Genomic DNA, 13761 nt, shown 5'->3' on the forward strand with positions numbered 1-13761 from the left:
TGATATTACTGTTCTTGATTGGCCAGCCAACATGCCTGACCTGAACCCCATATGGAATCTATGGTATATTTTCAAGAGAAAGAGGAGAAACAGTCAATCCAACAATGCAGATGAGCTGAAGGCTCAATAGTTCCTCAGCAGAGCCACAGGCTGATCGCTTCCATGCCACAGCTCACTGATGCTGGAGTTTGTGCTAAAGGAGCCCCGACCAAGTACTGATTGCATAAATTATCATACTTTAAAATACTTGAACATTTCTGCTTTGAAAATCCTCTTTTTTTTCCTCTAATCATCAAAATGAACAAAAAAAAACTTGAAAATGTCTTAGTTTACATGTAACGAACCAGGTTTACACAATATTCTAATTTTTTGAGATGCACCTGTATTATTATTGTAATTTAGATTTTTATTAGTAGTAGCTCATACAACAAAGCAAGAATACAGTCGTGGCCAAAAGTTTTGATAATTGCATAAATATTAGTTTTCAAAAAGTTTGCTGATTAACTGCTTTCAGATCTTTGTTTCAGTTGTTTCTGTGATGTACTAAAATATAATTACAAGCACTTCATACGTTTCAAAGGCTTTTATCGACAATTACATGACATTTATGCAAAGAGTCAGTATTTGCAGTGTTGGCCCTTCTTTTTCAGGACCTCTGCAATTCGACTGGGCATGCTCTCAATCAACTTCTGGGCCAAATCCTGACTGATAGCAACCCATTCTTTCATAATCACTTCTTGGAGTTTGTCAGAATTAGTAGGTTTTTGCTTGTCCACCCGCCTCTTGAGGAATGACCACAAGTTCTCAATGGGATTAAGATCTGGGGAGTTTCCAGGCCATGGACCCAAAATTTCAACATTCTGGTCCCCGAGCCACTTAGTTATCACTTTTGCCTTATAGCACGGTGCTCCATCGTGCTGGAAAATGCATTGTTATTCACCAAACTGTTGTTGGATTGTTGGAAGAAGTGGCTGTTGGAGGGTGTTTCGGTACCATTCTTTATTCATGACTGTGGTTTTGGGCAGAATTGTGAATGAACCCACTCCCTTGGATGAGAAGCAACCCCACACATGAATGGTGTCAGGATGCTTTACTGTTGGCATGACACAGGACTGATGGTAGCGCTCACCTTTTCTTCTCTGGACAAGCCTTTTTCCAGATGCCCCAAACAATCGGAAAGGGGCTTCATCGGAGAATATGACTTTGCCCCAGTCCTCAGCAGTCCATTCACTATACTTTCTGCAGAAGATCAATCTGTCCCTGATGTTTTTTTTGGAGAGAAGTGGCTTCTTTGCTGCCCTTCTTGACACCAGGCCATCTTCCAAAAGTCTTCGCCTCACTGTGCGTGCAGATGCGCTCTCACCTGCCTGCTGCCATTCCTGAGCAAGCTCTGCACTGGTGGCACTCCAATCCCGCAGCTGAATCCTCTAGGAGACGATCCTGGCGCTTGCTGGACTTTCTTGGACGCCCTGAAGCCTTCTTTACAAGAATTGAACCTCTTTCCTTGAAGTTCTTGATGATCCTATAAATTGTTGATTTAGGTGCAATCTTAGTAGCCACAATATCCTTGCCTGTGAAGCCATTTTTATGCAACGCAATGATGGCTGCACGCATTTCTTTGCAGGTCACCATGGTTAACAATGGAAGAACAATGATTTCAAGCATCACCCTCCTTTTAACATGTCAAGTCTGCCATTCTAACCCAATCAGCCTGACATAATGATCTCCAGCCTTGTGCTCGTCAACATTTTCACCTGAGTTAACAAGACGATTACTGAAATGATCTCAGCAGGTCCTTTAATGACAGCGATGAAATGCAGTGGAAAGGTTTTTTTGGGATTAAGTTAATTTTCATGGCAAAGAAGGAATATGCCATTCATCTGATCACTCTTCATAACATTCTGGAGTATATGCAAATTGCTATTATAAAAACTTAAGCAGCAACTTTTCCAATTTCCAATATTTATGTAATTCTCAAAACTTTTGGCCACGACTGTACATTTTCTTCATCCCATGTACAGAATTTCTCCAAAGTGTTGTCCATTTGTAAAACTGAACTATCAAAGTGAAAATGGAAAATCAGTGTGAGATGTCAGTGGGGTAAGCTACCCTGCACATCAACAGGTGTGCTAAAATCCCATTTGCTATATCTATCTTCAAGCCCAATTATCCAGAAGCTCATAAATAGAGGGATGAATAGAGCAAGAGCACTGGAGTGAACAGATGCGAAAGATAAAACATGGACTAGTAGACCGGCTAATTTTGGAGATTTACTGTACTTATCTCTCTCTTCCATCACAGCACCCACAAACACTGCCATGAAAGTTCAGTGATGAATTAAACCATAGACCACCACTGAGACAAATATGAAAGAGATTTGTGTTCCAACTGCCAATGAAACACGACACCCGAACACATACAACACAATGTTCTACAATGAACGTACATTCATTGCTGCCACAAAGCCTTAGTTGCGTCAAAACAGTGCTTCTATTTGAAACTCTTGTCAGTTTTGCCCATGGCCTGAAAGCCACCATCAATGCTTCTTTTATAAGGGTCTGACTGTAAACTGCTCCAGTCATGAGCAGAGCATATACCGAACCCTCATACCACCAAATTATGATGAATTTAGCAGAATATTCTGCAGCCATGCTTAAAAGACCAGAAAAAATTCCCACGGCAGCCATTACAGCTCACAAAACTGATGACTGATTCGTTTCCTGCATGGAATCTGTGCTCACAGATATTCTCTGAAAGCTTTGAAGATTTCCTCAGAACTTAAATGTCCATGATTTACAATATTCTACATATCCTCCAACCATATTGCAACGGTATTTTTCCAGAAGCTTTTGTAAACATATTTTTACAATATTTAAAATTTATTCCACAGAATCTTGAAGCAATTTTCCTTCATTATCAGCACAGATTCTGTGTGGGCTGCTGACTGGCTCTCCTCAAAGTCAATCCAATCTAATATCAATTTGGATTTGCTTGGATTGTGAAAACTGGCCATAACATACTATAATTGTGCCAGACTGATTGCCAAAAGTTTGCTAAAACATCTATTGTTTAACATTATGCAATAGTTTGTTTAAGTAAAGTGTAAGTAAGGAAAGTTGTTTCATAAAAGATGTCTTATTTTTTCATTTGGATTAACATTCACCAGTGGATCACTCACAATATGACCAGGAACGAACATCAGGAAAGTGCACTTTTCATCGTTTAAAAAAATAAGGTTCAGAGTTTGAAAGAACTCTCTTGTGTTTAAAAAGGCTGCATTTATTTGATTACTACAGTAAAAACTGAAAAATTGCAAAAAATGTTGAGATTTAAAATAGCTGTTTTCTACTATATATTTAAAATTTAATCAATTAAAATACATTTTCTCGCCATCGCTCCAGTCTTCAGTGTCACATGATCTTTCAATTTAGAAATCATTCTAATATACTGTTTTGGTACTCTAGAAACATTTATTATTTTTAATTTTTATTATTATTACTATAAACATCGTCATTGATGTTGAAAACATTTGTGAGATTTAATAGAATACAGAAATTTCAAAAGAGCAGCGTTCATTTTAAATAGAAATATTTTATAACATTATAAAATGTCTTTGCGGTCACTTCAGATTCAGCCTTTTGTGAATGAAATGCATCACATTTTTTAACAGGCCGATATAAGGTCAATAGAGTGTCAACATTCCTAATGATTATAAAGGAAACATTTAAAGAAATTCTTTATTATCATACAAGAGATGCAGGTACTTTACATACATTTACAACTGGCACATGTAAAATTACAAACAATATCAAAGATTAATTGAAATAAAAGAGCCAAGGCACTGTGAGGCCTGAAAATCAGTACAGCTTGAATTTAACACAACTGCTCAACTGTTCAACACAGAGGTAAAAATATATTTTATCAAGCAGTGGAATAGTGTTTGACTGCTGCCCTGTCTACTTATCTTGAAGAGTTGTTTCCACTCCAAGCATGGATTAAAGAACTGCTGTAACTATTTCAATTGAAGGGGAATTACAAAAAGTACGTTCCACTGTAAAAAGAACACTTTTGAAGTACCTCTGAATCTCAAAAACATAAGAGCTAAATGTACTTCCTAAATGTAAAAGAAATGTAAAATAATCTGCTAAATTTGCATCACCATTTAGAAACATATTAGAAGCAGTTCTTAAAAATCTCCAGCTAAAAAGATTTTTGGAAAAGAGTACATTTAAAATCACTCCTAAAAATGATATCAGTACGTCCCCGAGCCCCGTTGTGCTTTGCTTATTGGTATCCGTTTGCCTCACACAAGTGAAAAGGGTCTACTGGGTAGTATTAGAAGAAAGCACAATCATTCTCATCAGTAATGACAATAAACCATAGCTGAGCCAGCGCTAGCATACTGAGAACAACAACAGTTAAGACAGCGTGACCATCTCTAACAGAGTAGAAGAGCAACCTTTCTAATTTAAGACGGTCATGTGCTACAATGTGTTGCATAAACACATTCAGTGACCTTACCTGTTTCCATTCTGTATAGTCTGCACAACAGAATAAAAGAGCCAGTTAAAGTGCACATAGCTCAACTTAGAAATGAAGCACAGTGTTAATTTAACAGTGTGAGACATGTAAGAGTTAATAGATTGAACGTTTGAATCCAGTTAATTACACTTTATGATAATAAATCAAACAAATAACTGATAAATAAATTCATATTTCCTCAAATTAAGGTAATTTAAGACTTAACATACATAGAAATCACTATAATTAAATTTATTTTTTATATTATTAACTAAAAAGTGAAAAAAAGAACTAAAATGAATTATTAGGCATCACAACATAATGTACAGTATGAAATATGTACATTTAAATAAAATGCTTTATTATAAAAAATATTTATTTACTATATTTTACATTTATGAAATTATTATAAAAAGAAATGAAGGAATAAATATAATAATAACAATAATAATAAATTAATATTTCATGTTTTTGAAGATTATATTCAGTGTTGGATGACAGCAAAAAAAAAAGTAAAAATTAAAAAAATAAGCATGCACCATTGAATATTTCAAAAGGTCAAGATGGGCAATTTTTATATATAAAAAAAAAAAAAAGGCTGATATATATTTGGAATATACTGTGCATCCCTAGCCACATGTGAGAACTAATTTTCCATTTTAAGAAAAGTTCATCCATTCTAAGCTATAACTTTGCCATGCTGGATATTAAACTTTAATTTCAACGAGTTGAAATCATTTTCAGCACTGACCTGACTGACAGTACAGATGCTGCTGACTGCTTAAGCAGTTTTGAACTCGATTATTGCTCTACACAGATGTCAGCTTGTCTGCGTCATGCCAAACAAAAGCAGGTTGTGTAGACAGAGCACAAGTCAAAACGATACAAATCAAACGACTTAATGAATTCAATCCCAAATGGCACCCTCTGTAAGCTGATAAGGCCAAGCATGAGCTTCAGGGGCTTAGATGCTCAAGGCAGATACTTATTCACCTATTTAGAATTATTTAGCCCCAAAATAAAGTGTAACACGTTTTTTTTTCTTCTTACTTTAACCATATGGAACCTTGGCTAAAATCAAAAGGATTGTTTTCAGTCTTGCAACAATGCAGTCTCTAAAGAGCCTGGACTGCCTAGGCGTAGTAATCCAATCTGTGAGAAATCCAGGGGAGGACATCTGTTCATTTTGTGGCACAGCGGTGCCCTGCTGACATAACAGTGTTGGAGGAAATTAAACTAGAAGCTTAACTAGACCCACAATCTGAGGGCCCGAACAGTAAGAACACAGTATCCATTTCTCAGAACAATCCACTTTTGTGACAGATACTTGACATAACAATAAACACCCATATATTTTTATATTTATCGTATAAATGGTCACCTCTTTTAGTGCTGTAGCCTATATATCAGCATTCGATTTTCTGTTCTGAAAGTGGTTTAAGAAAAACAGCATTTTAAACAAGTTACAAGCTTTCAAAATAAATGATCGTATATTTGTAGCTTTCAAGTTCATGGCTACCAAAATCATGTATTGAACAGTGGATGGTTTGCATGTAATCATGTACAGAAGATACAATAAAATTCTGGGCAATATTGATAAGTTGATATAGTCAATATTACAATTTTATAGGCCTACTATACGGTCTAAAAAAAACAAGAATAATACACAAATAAAATTATGTTTTAGGCATAACAACATTATTGTGGCGAGTGGGGCGGGGCCGAGGGACGTGGGAACAAGGAGGGAGGCCGGCAATGATTGGGAAATCAGTGACACCTGCGACCCACCGCCGGTCTCGAGTCCCACGTAGGAGATGGAAGGATATAAAACTGGAGCGACGACAGTGAAGGACAAGAGAGGACCAGGCCTGGGCTTTTAGTTGTGTTTTGATTTTTATCTGAGCGCACCAGTCGTCCGTGAGGGACACAGTGAGCGCCACAATTATAATTTGCATACATTAATTCTGAGACCAGTTAAAACTCATATATTACTTATATTTATATTAAATAACTTAAATTAAGCACTAAATTATGAAAAAAGTAGTATAAAAGTAAAAATATTCTTGCTTATTAATTAATGTTCACCTTTTTATTATTGCTAGTAATTATGTGTGTGATTTCTCATTTCCAGTCCATTTTAAGCCAGCAATAAAGTGATTCTTAAAGTTTTAGTTGGCCGAGCATTAGAGCTGTTTTATTAATCAAAATGAAGCATCGATTTAGATTTTGGCTTCCAAAAATTATGAAAATTTAACAATTGGGATTAGGGCTGCACGATATTGTGAAAAAATGACATTGCGATATTTTATTTTTCTGCGATATATATTGCGATATGAAATCTAATCACATTTTTTCTTACAAACAAAAATGGGGTGAGTACACTTACATTCTCATTTTAAATGATTTAAACATCGACACCATCGTGTCAATTGATTAATATGCGCGAGGGAGAGAGAGCAAGACAGCGCTCGTGATGTTTGAAGACGGTGGGCGTGCGGCCGGGGCTCTCTCTCTCTCTCCCTCTGTCTCTCTCTCTCTCTCTCCCTCTGTCTGTCTCTCTCTCTCTCTCTCTCTCTCTCTCACGCGCGCGCTCTCTCTCGCTCTCTCGCGCGCGCTCTCTCTCAGTGTATGAATGCAGCGACGGATGCAGTGACGGATTAATTGACAGCTGCTGTCAGAGTCGCTAAAATGGAGAGTGACTGTAGTGACGCAAGTAGCTTTGCAACAGAGCGTTCATCTGAAGTAGAGGACTTTTCTCGCCCACCTTCACCTGAAGTGTAGGATGTCGAGGTGTCTGTGGACACAGGGCCAGGGCCTGAGCCATATCAATTCGAGCCGCTGGCTCAAACTGCGGTCTTAACTCTAGCATCGCGATCGGCACTGCGTCACTTTTCAGCGCGAGCTGTGTGGAGAAGCCCATTTTCACCTCCATTGAGTTGGAGAAACAATCCCGCGTAAAATGCAGTTTGCACACTCCAGCTCTAGACGGGAACTTGCGGTCTTCCAGGCCAAGTGCATGCAACCACTGGCGCCTTATTTTCAAGTCTGCTGGAAAACTATGCAGTCCAGCCGTGCTTTTACAATCAGCAACACTACACCTATGTACCATCCTGACCACTGTACAAAATACAGATAAATCTACGCCAACTTGAAGCTATCCTAACTGATGCAATACTATGCTACTAACTAACTATGCTTCTAACAATACTAATGTTACACTAACAATTATGCTAATTAACTACATAGGCTACACTAAATAATCTAAATAACTATATAAATGGTATGCTAAATAGATGCTATAATACTCTATCCTGGTCGCTTTCAATACTCGCAATTCCAACTCCTGAGTCGCTACAGTGATTTTGACGGAACAAGATGGTTTTATACTGCCAAGGGCGTGGTAGCTTGTACCAAGGGGTGTGGTGAGCTGGAAACTGCTTACGTCACCTGCCACCTCTTACGTCACCTGCCACTGCAAACATCCAATAGGAAAAATCTACTGTAGTAGCCACCGTTCAACCTGAAGAGGGCAGCACTCAGATGTTTTTACACCATATATTGTAGAATTAAAACACTTTATACTCAAATGTCAAAAAAGTTACTCGAATCAATGAACAGCACTAATAAAGTCCCATTCTTACAGATCATTAACTAAAAAAAGTTGGTTTAGGGTTTAGTTACTCTTCAAGCAAACACATTCTGGTCTCATGAGACAACTGAAATGGCCGAAGGGTCCTGTGTACATGAGATCCGGATTTCCATTTAGATAACCATGCCCTTTCAAGCCCCCTATTGCAAAGAAAGCAAGTGGTCAGTATTTGCACTTTATATAAAATGCATAGCCCCTGCTTACTTATGTTACCATGGTAACAGAATCAGGAAAAAGGGGACAGAGTATCCTCCTCCTTTGAGTAATAAATTCCTACATTCACCACCCACACCTGTCTCCAGAAGGAAGATCAGTGAAACACATTACAAGCAACTACAACCGCTGCTTTATGCTTTCATTATCAAAAATGGAAACAACACCATGGGCCCCATGGGGGCCGATGCCGATATTAACTCGAAAAGAGCCGATTTATAAGCCGATATTTTGATTTTAAAAATAATCTGGATATTAGACCCATTTCCTATAAACTGCACTTACACAACATTCAATAGCAAAATATCTGCCTGTTCTATGTATGCGGGCTGTATAAACCATTTTCCAGAAGGGATTATATTAAAAAAAAAGCCTTAGATTACAGTCTCAATGAATAAACAATTGCACATCAAAAGTATATATTTTTTAATGATCAAAAAACAGTCTGGTTTTAAACATTTAACACTTTTACTTTCTTCCAGTTGAAGCTGGTTTTAACAGTCTGTGTGTGTACTGTAAATAAATTATAATACTAAAGTTAAAGTATTTGCAGAAGTAGTCCTACACTTTGCTGCTACAGCATTCACCTTTTTCAGCCATCTGTAGGCAGAAAGAGAGACATAGAAAGAATAAGCAAGTGTATTAATAATATCACCATGTAGCATTACTCATGTCATCATTAGAATTATAATAATAATAAACTAGGATCTCCTACATAGGCAAAAATGAGAAATATATATATTTTTTTTATTTGTCAAGCAATAGGTATTACCTACTTATATTTAACAATATTATTTCAACATTTTTCTGTTATGTCTGTAAAGCTGCTTTGAAACAATATGTAAAAAAGAAAAAAAAAGCGCTAGTTCAGCTCACATTTATTTACATGTCCCCTCTGGTTTAATCATTTCTTACGCACCTACTGTAGTTACTGTAACTACACTATATTTGCTCTCACAGAACATCGTCTTGCCTACTATTACCGGAAGATTACGGAATCAATTCGAAGTTGAATGGTTAACGTTAGTGTCATGAACACACCGCTGTCAATTTTGAGAAGAACCACCTTCAAACAAGTTAATAGCAAGCATTTAAGGGGCCTGCTAAAAAGGAAGCTATTAGCGTTAGAGTAACGTAACCAGCCTGAATTCACCAAATTGTTCTCTGGACCTGAGGGTAGCCTCTTCTTCCTTGCTTCTCTCTTAATTCTCATCAGCAGGACTAGCGCTATCGCTCGCTTCTTACAACGGGACAGATACATGTTTGCTGCTGACCGAAAGGAGGAGGAACAGACTATGAAAGAGCTCCCGCTAAACGTTTTTAAAACTCCGCCTGCGCCATAGCGCAGCGCAAATCGCGTTGTATCTGAAGGGCAACGCTGAAACCAGCGGCAAGTGTGAATACCGCGTCCTGTGTGAAAGGCCCAATTACGCGGTCATTATGTGGGAAACACACCGCAATAGAATAAGAATAAGTTAAACGCTAACGTTATAGTTTGACCTCCTATTAACGTTCGCGCTCTTCCACTGATAAACATGGTATTAGCTTTGTGGCTAATCTAATATAGCAATGCATTAGCGGCTGTAAGTGATGTTACAGAATATTTAGAAGTGATAATGATAGGACCGTTAGCTAGAACTACCACACAGTTTTTATATACAGGGTATGAACTAAATCTACAATCATTTCACATGACGAACGACAGACTCACCGTCAAAACAGTAAGTTACATCTCCGTGGCTTGTGATCGCTTTCTTCTGTAGTGGACTTCTGGCGCTGTTGTTAACTCTGGAGCTGCAGAGCTCCCTCTGGTGGGCACACTATGCAACACTCATAACATGAGTGAAGCATGAGACTCTGTTTCTCATGTTTCATCGGCCGTTATAAATGCCGATGCCGATTTAAATGCAATTAGCTTATATCGGCCGATAATATCGGCCGGCCGATATATCGGTCGGGCTCTACTTTGGATCATAGCAAAACTTTAGCGAGGCATGCCTGAGAATCACTATTCACACCAGCTGCTTGAGGAATTACCTCAGACGGGGCGACCACGATGGTTCTTTGAGTTGAGCAGTTATGTGACAAACCACACAAAAACAAATGGTGAAAAAAGGACTTTAGGCACTATTTCAATGGTGTGATCATGACAGGAAACAAGGACATAAAACAGCCATACATTACAAAAACATTTCCTAGCACCTGTCCTTGTTTCATTAAAAAGCAGCGCAAGTAACACGTCAGAGAGGGAGCAGAGATTTCCAAGAATTCCTTTACGATGCCAAGAATATGATCACAGCAAGACTATTGATAGTATGAAACAACAACAAAGCTCAAATGATGGTAGTTTGAGGTGTGGAAAAGTAACATTGTCTTTGTTGTCACATGTGTGTCTTTTCAAAAAGCTTCTTGCATTGAAATAAGTATAAAAAAGCTTTTAATATTATAATTAAAAATTCAGAGCATGCTGTGCAAAGACCGTGTAAAAAAAAAAAACAATTTATAATTTTTTTTATTATATATATATAAGTGCTGTGCAGTGCTGCAGACTTACTCTATAATGCCATGCTGATTTAATGTTTTTTAAGAAGTCTAGAATATTCACATGATATCAGTATGAATCTCTGTACTGTGCGTGGCCAAGTAATCATCAACAAATTAAAGTCAGAGCATTACAATATACACATACTGCTAAAAATAATTTCCTATACAATTATAAAGATGGACTTACAGAAGGGTAAAAGTCTAAATTAAACATTTCAACAACCGTGAAATGGTGTCTTTTGTGTCAATCAATGTGTGTTGTTATAGCCATGTTTCTTCATATCAACAACAATCAACTAACTTTTCTTTAAGAGTTTCTCCTTTTCTGCTTCTTCTCCAGATCTATTTTCAACATCCATGCTTTATTAGCAATGCACATTTTAATCTGGAAAGAAAATGTCTTGGTAATTATTTATATTAAGCCATTTAGATAATGTAATTTAGTATTTAAATAATGATTAAAAAAAGTCCCTCATTAAATGAAACTTCATAAAGGGTTTTTACTTAAACTGTCAACCCTGTTATCATGATTATTATTAAAAACTGATTATTTTAGTCACATCTGATCTACACTATATCACCCATTTAGTTTGACAGGCTCGCTATTTCCTAAAATCTTCAACATTTACTTTAAAGTCAACTTTTCCGTATGAAAAAGATACATATTTCGCGGAAAGACCGACAAGAAAGAGAAAAAAAATCATTATTAAAAGCTGTGCGCACTTATAAACTGCAATGTAAGGGTATCTCTCTCACCAACCAACCAACCTCCTCCAGAGCCGCGCGAAACGCACCGTTTGGTAAGAGAATGACGATTATTTATTAACGTAAAAATGTGATTCAAGCCACTCAGTAAGTGGGATACTGTAAAACACAAATCTTGCCAAGCCAGTCTTACGTTTTAACGGATGTGCTTCTAAAACAAACGTTCATAACTGATAAACAAGCCTGCGTTTTGTGAAACAGTAAGCTGTCACTCGAGCTGTTTGTGTGTTTCATATTACTTTATAAAACACATGTTGAGCAGCATCAAGCGTGGTCTGTGGTCTTAAGAGTGAATTAAAAGAAACTTCCTAAATCAGAAAAAGCGTATTCTTACTCCAGGCTACCATTCCTGCGACACCGAGTCCGATTCACTGTTATAACAAGACTAACGTTACTCCTGTGTATAACTATGTGAGGTTGATAGGCGTAGCGACCGCGCAAAGATATTGAATCTCTAATAAATTCATATTTTTCTCACCAGTGTGGTTGAAAGAAGCTTCTGGTTTTCTGCTGCGCTATTCTCGGTATGCCTTCCGATTTTTCTCTTGATAAACTTACATTGCAGTGTTCTTTGGGTTTGCAAACAACCAAGACTCTGACGGATCTATAAATGTACCGTAATGTCACACATACAATATCAGCGCAGCTCTGTCTACCGTAATAGACACAGCGCGCTCGTGGACACGTGACAGACAGATTGCTCACAGAAATACGAATGAATGGAGCCACTGGCTGCTATAAGACAGTAGCTAAACAGGATACTAGCATTCTGTTAATATTTCTGAAATATCTCTATATCTTTACAGTCTAAGAAGTGGTTTTGTAACGATTTTCATAGCTGAAAGAAGATTTAAAAAGTTGTTAACTTTCAAACAAGGATGACTGAGAGGAAACTAATACTGAAGTAGCCTATTAAATCCTTTAAAACACATCGGTTGACCAGCGATCACAATATTTAGAGGGGAGAGTGTCCCTTGTGTTTATAGTGGTTGTAGCACTGCTTACAAATGCATTTCAGACACCTTCATAAATGTGAATGTTGATATATTATGTTGCAGAAGTGTCATACGTTAAGGCAACAAATAGCTTGCCTGCTGCTATGAAGGCAATCATGCAATCAGATTGTTTCTTCAAAGATGGCAAATAGGTGAATGTGGTTAATCTTTAGCTACATATTGATCTGAAGATAACTGATGGTTTCAGGTGGTGAGAAGTAGGTGCCATATATGATCTGTTCATCTAAATAACCCTGTCTCTAAAATACCTCACTCTGATAGCTTACAACACATTTGCTCATGAGAACTGCTTCAGCTGTGACTCTGTAGTAAGAAAATCCACCACAGGAGTGTAAAAGCATGCACTGACTGTATAGTTTGAACATGAAAGCAGCCCACATAGAATTCTGAGGTAATCTCATGAGACACCAACCCACACACTCTTTAAACAGAAATGTCTTGCCAACATAATGTTTAATATTTAAACGTCATACAGTAGCAAAAAGGTTACTCACACTCAGCTTTCAATGTCCTTGTTTTCCCAGTGAGGCATGAACTTGAATAATATTATATAAGCATGCCTCTATCATTCATTGTGAGTTCTACTGATAAGCGTTTGTGAGGTTTTTTTACCCAAGAATTCTTGTAAAAATTTACTGTTTGCTAGCAAGAGAATGTTGAGAAAAAGATTATGATATGAATATATATATATATATATATATACCGTTAGGTAAACTATATATATATATATATATATATATATATATATATATATATATATATAGTTTACCTAACGGTAAAACACATTTCCTCCAACTGAAACAAATTCCTAGAAACAGTTTAACCCTATTTAACTTCTGAATCTATTTAAGGGAAGGAATCAAATGTCCGGCAGCTCAGTATTGTATTGAAAAAAAATGTGATCAAGATCAAATCTGTCCTGTTTGTAATAAGTGGTCGGCTACATGTTACCCAGTCTCTCTTGGTTTTGATTTGTGTCATTACTAGGATTTCCAGTATGTGTTGACTCATTCATTGAACAGGGCAATTAAAATGATTATAAGGATCATACGA

General features: G+C 37.1%; 1 protein-coding gene across 1 annotated transcript in view; it reads right to left on the reverse strand.

Annotated features, from left to right (window-relative positions):
* Positions 1 to 12329, reverse strand: part of LOC132101409 (tumor protein p53-inducible protein 11-like) — a 73193-nt gene extending 60864 nt beyond the window's left edge. The window contains exon 1 of the mRNA XM_059506346.1: positions 12171 to 12329. The gene's annotated coding sequence lies outside the window, so the exon portion shown is untranslated. The remainder of the gene's footprint in view (positions 1 to 12170) is intronic.
* Between the last annotated feature and the right edge of the window lie 1432 nt (positions 12330 to 13761).

Source organism: Carassius carassius, chromosome 23 (assembly GCF_963082965.1).
Source record: "Carassius carassius chromosome 23, fCarCar2.1, whole genome shotgun sequence".
In the NCBI taxonomy this organism is placed as follows: Eukaryota; Metazoa; Chordata; class Actinopteri; order Cypriniformes; family Cyprinidae; genus Carassius; species Carassius carassius.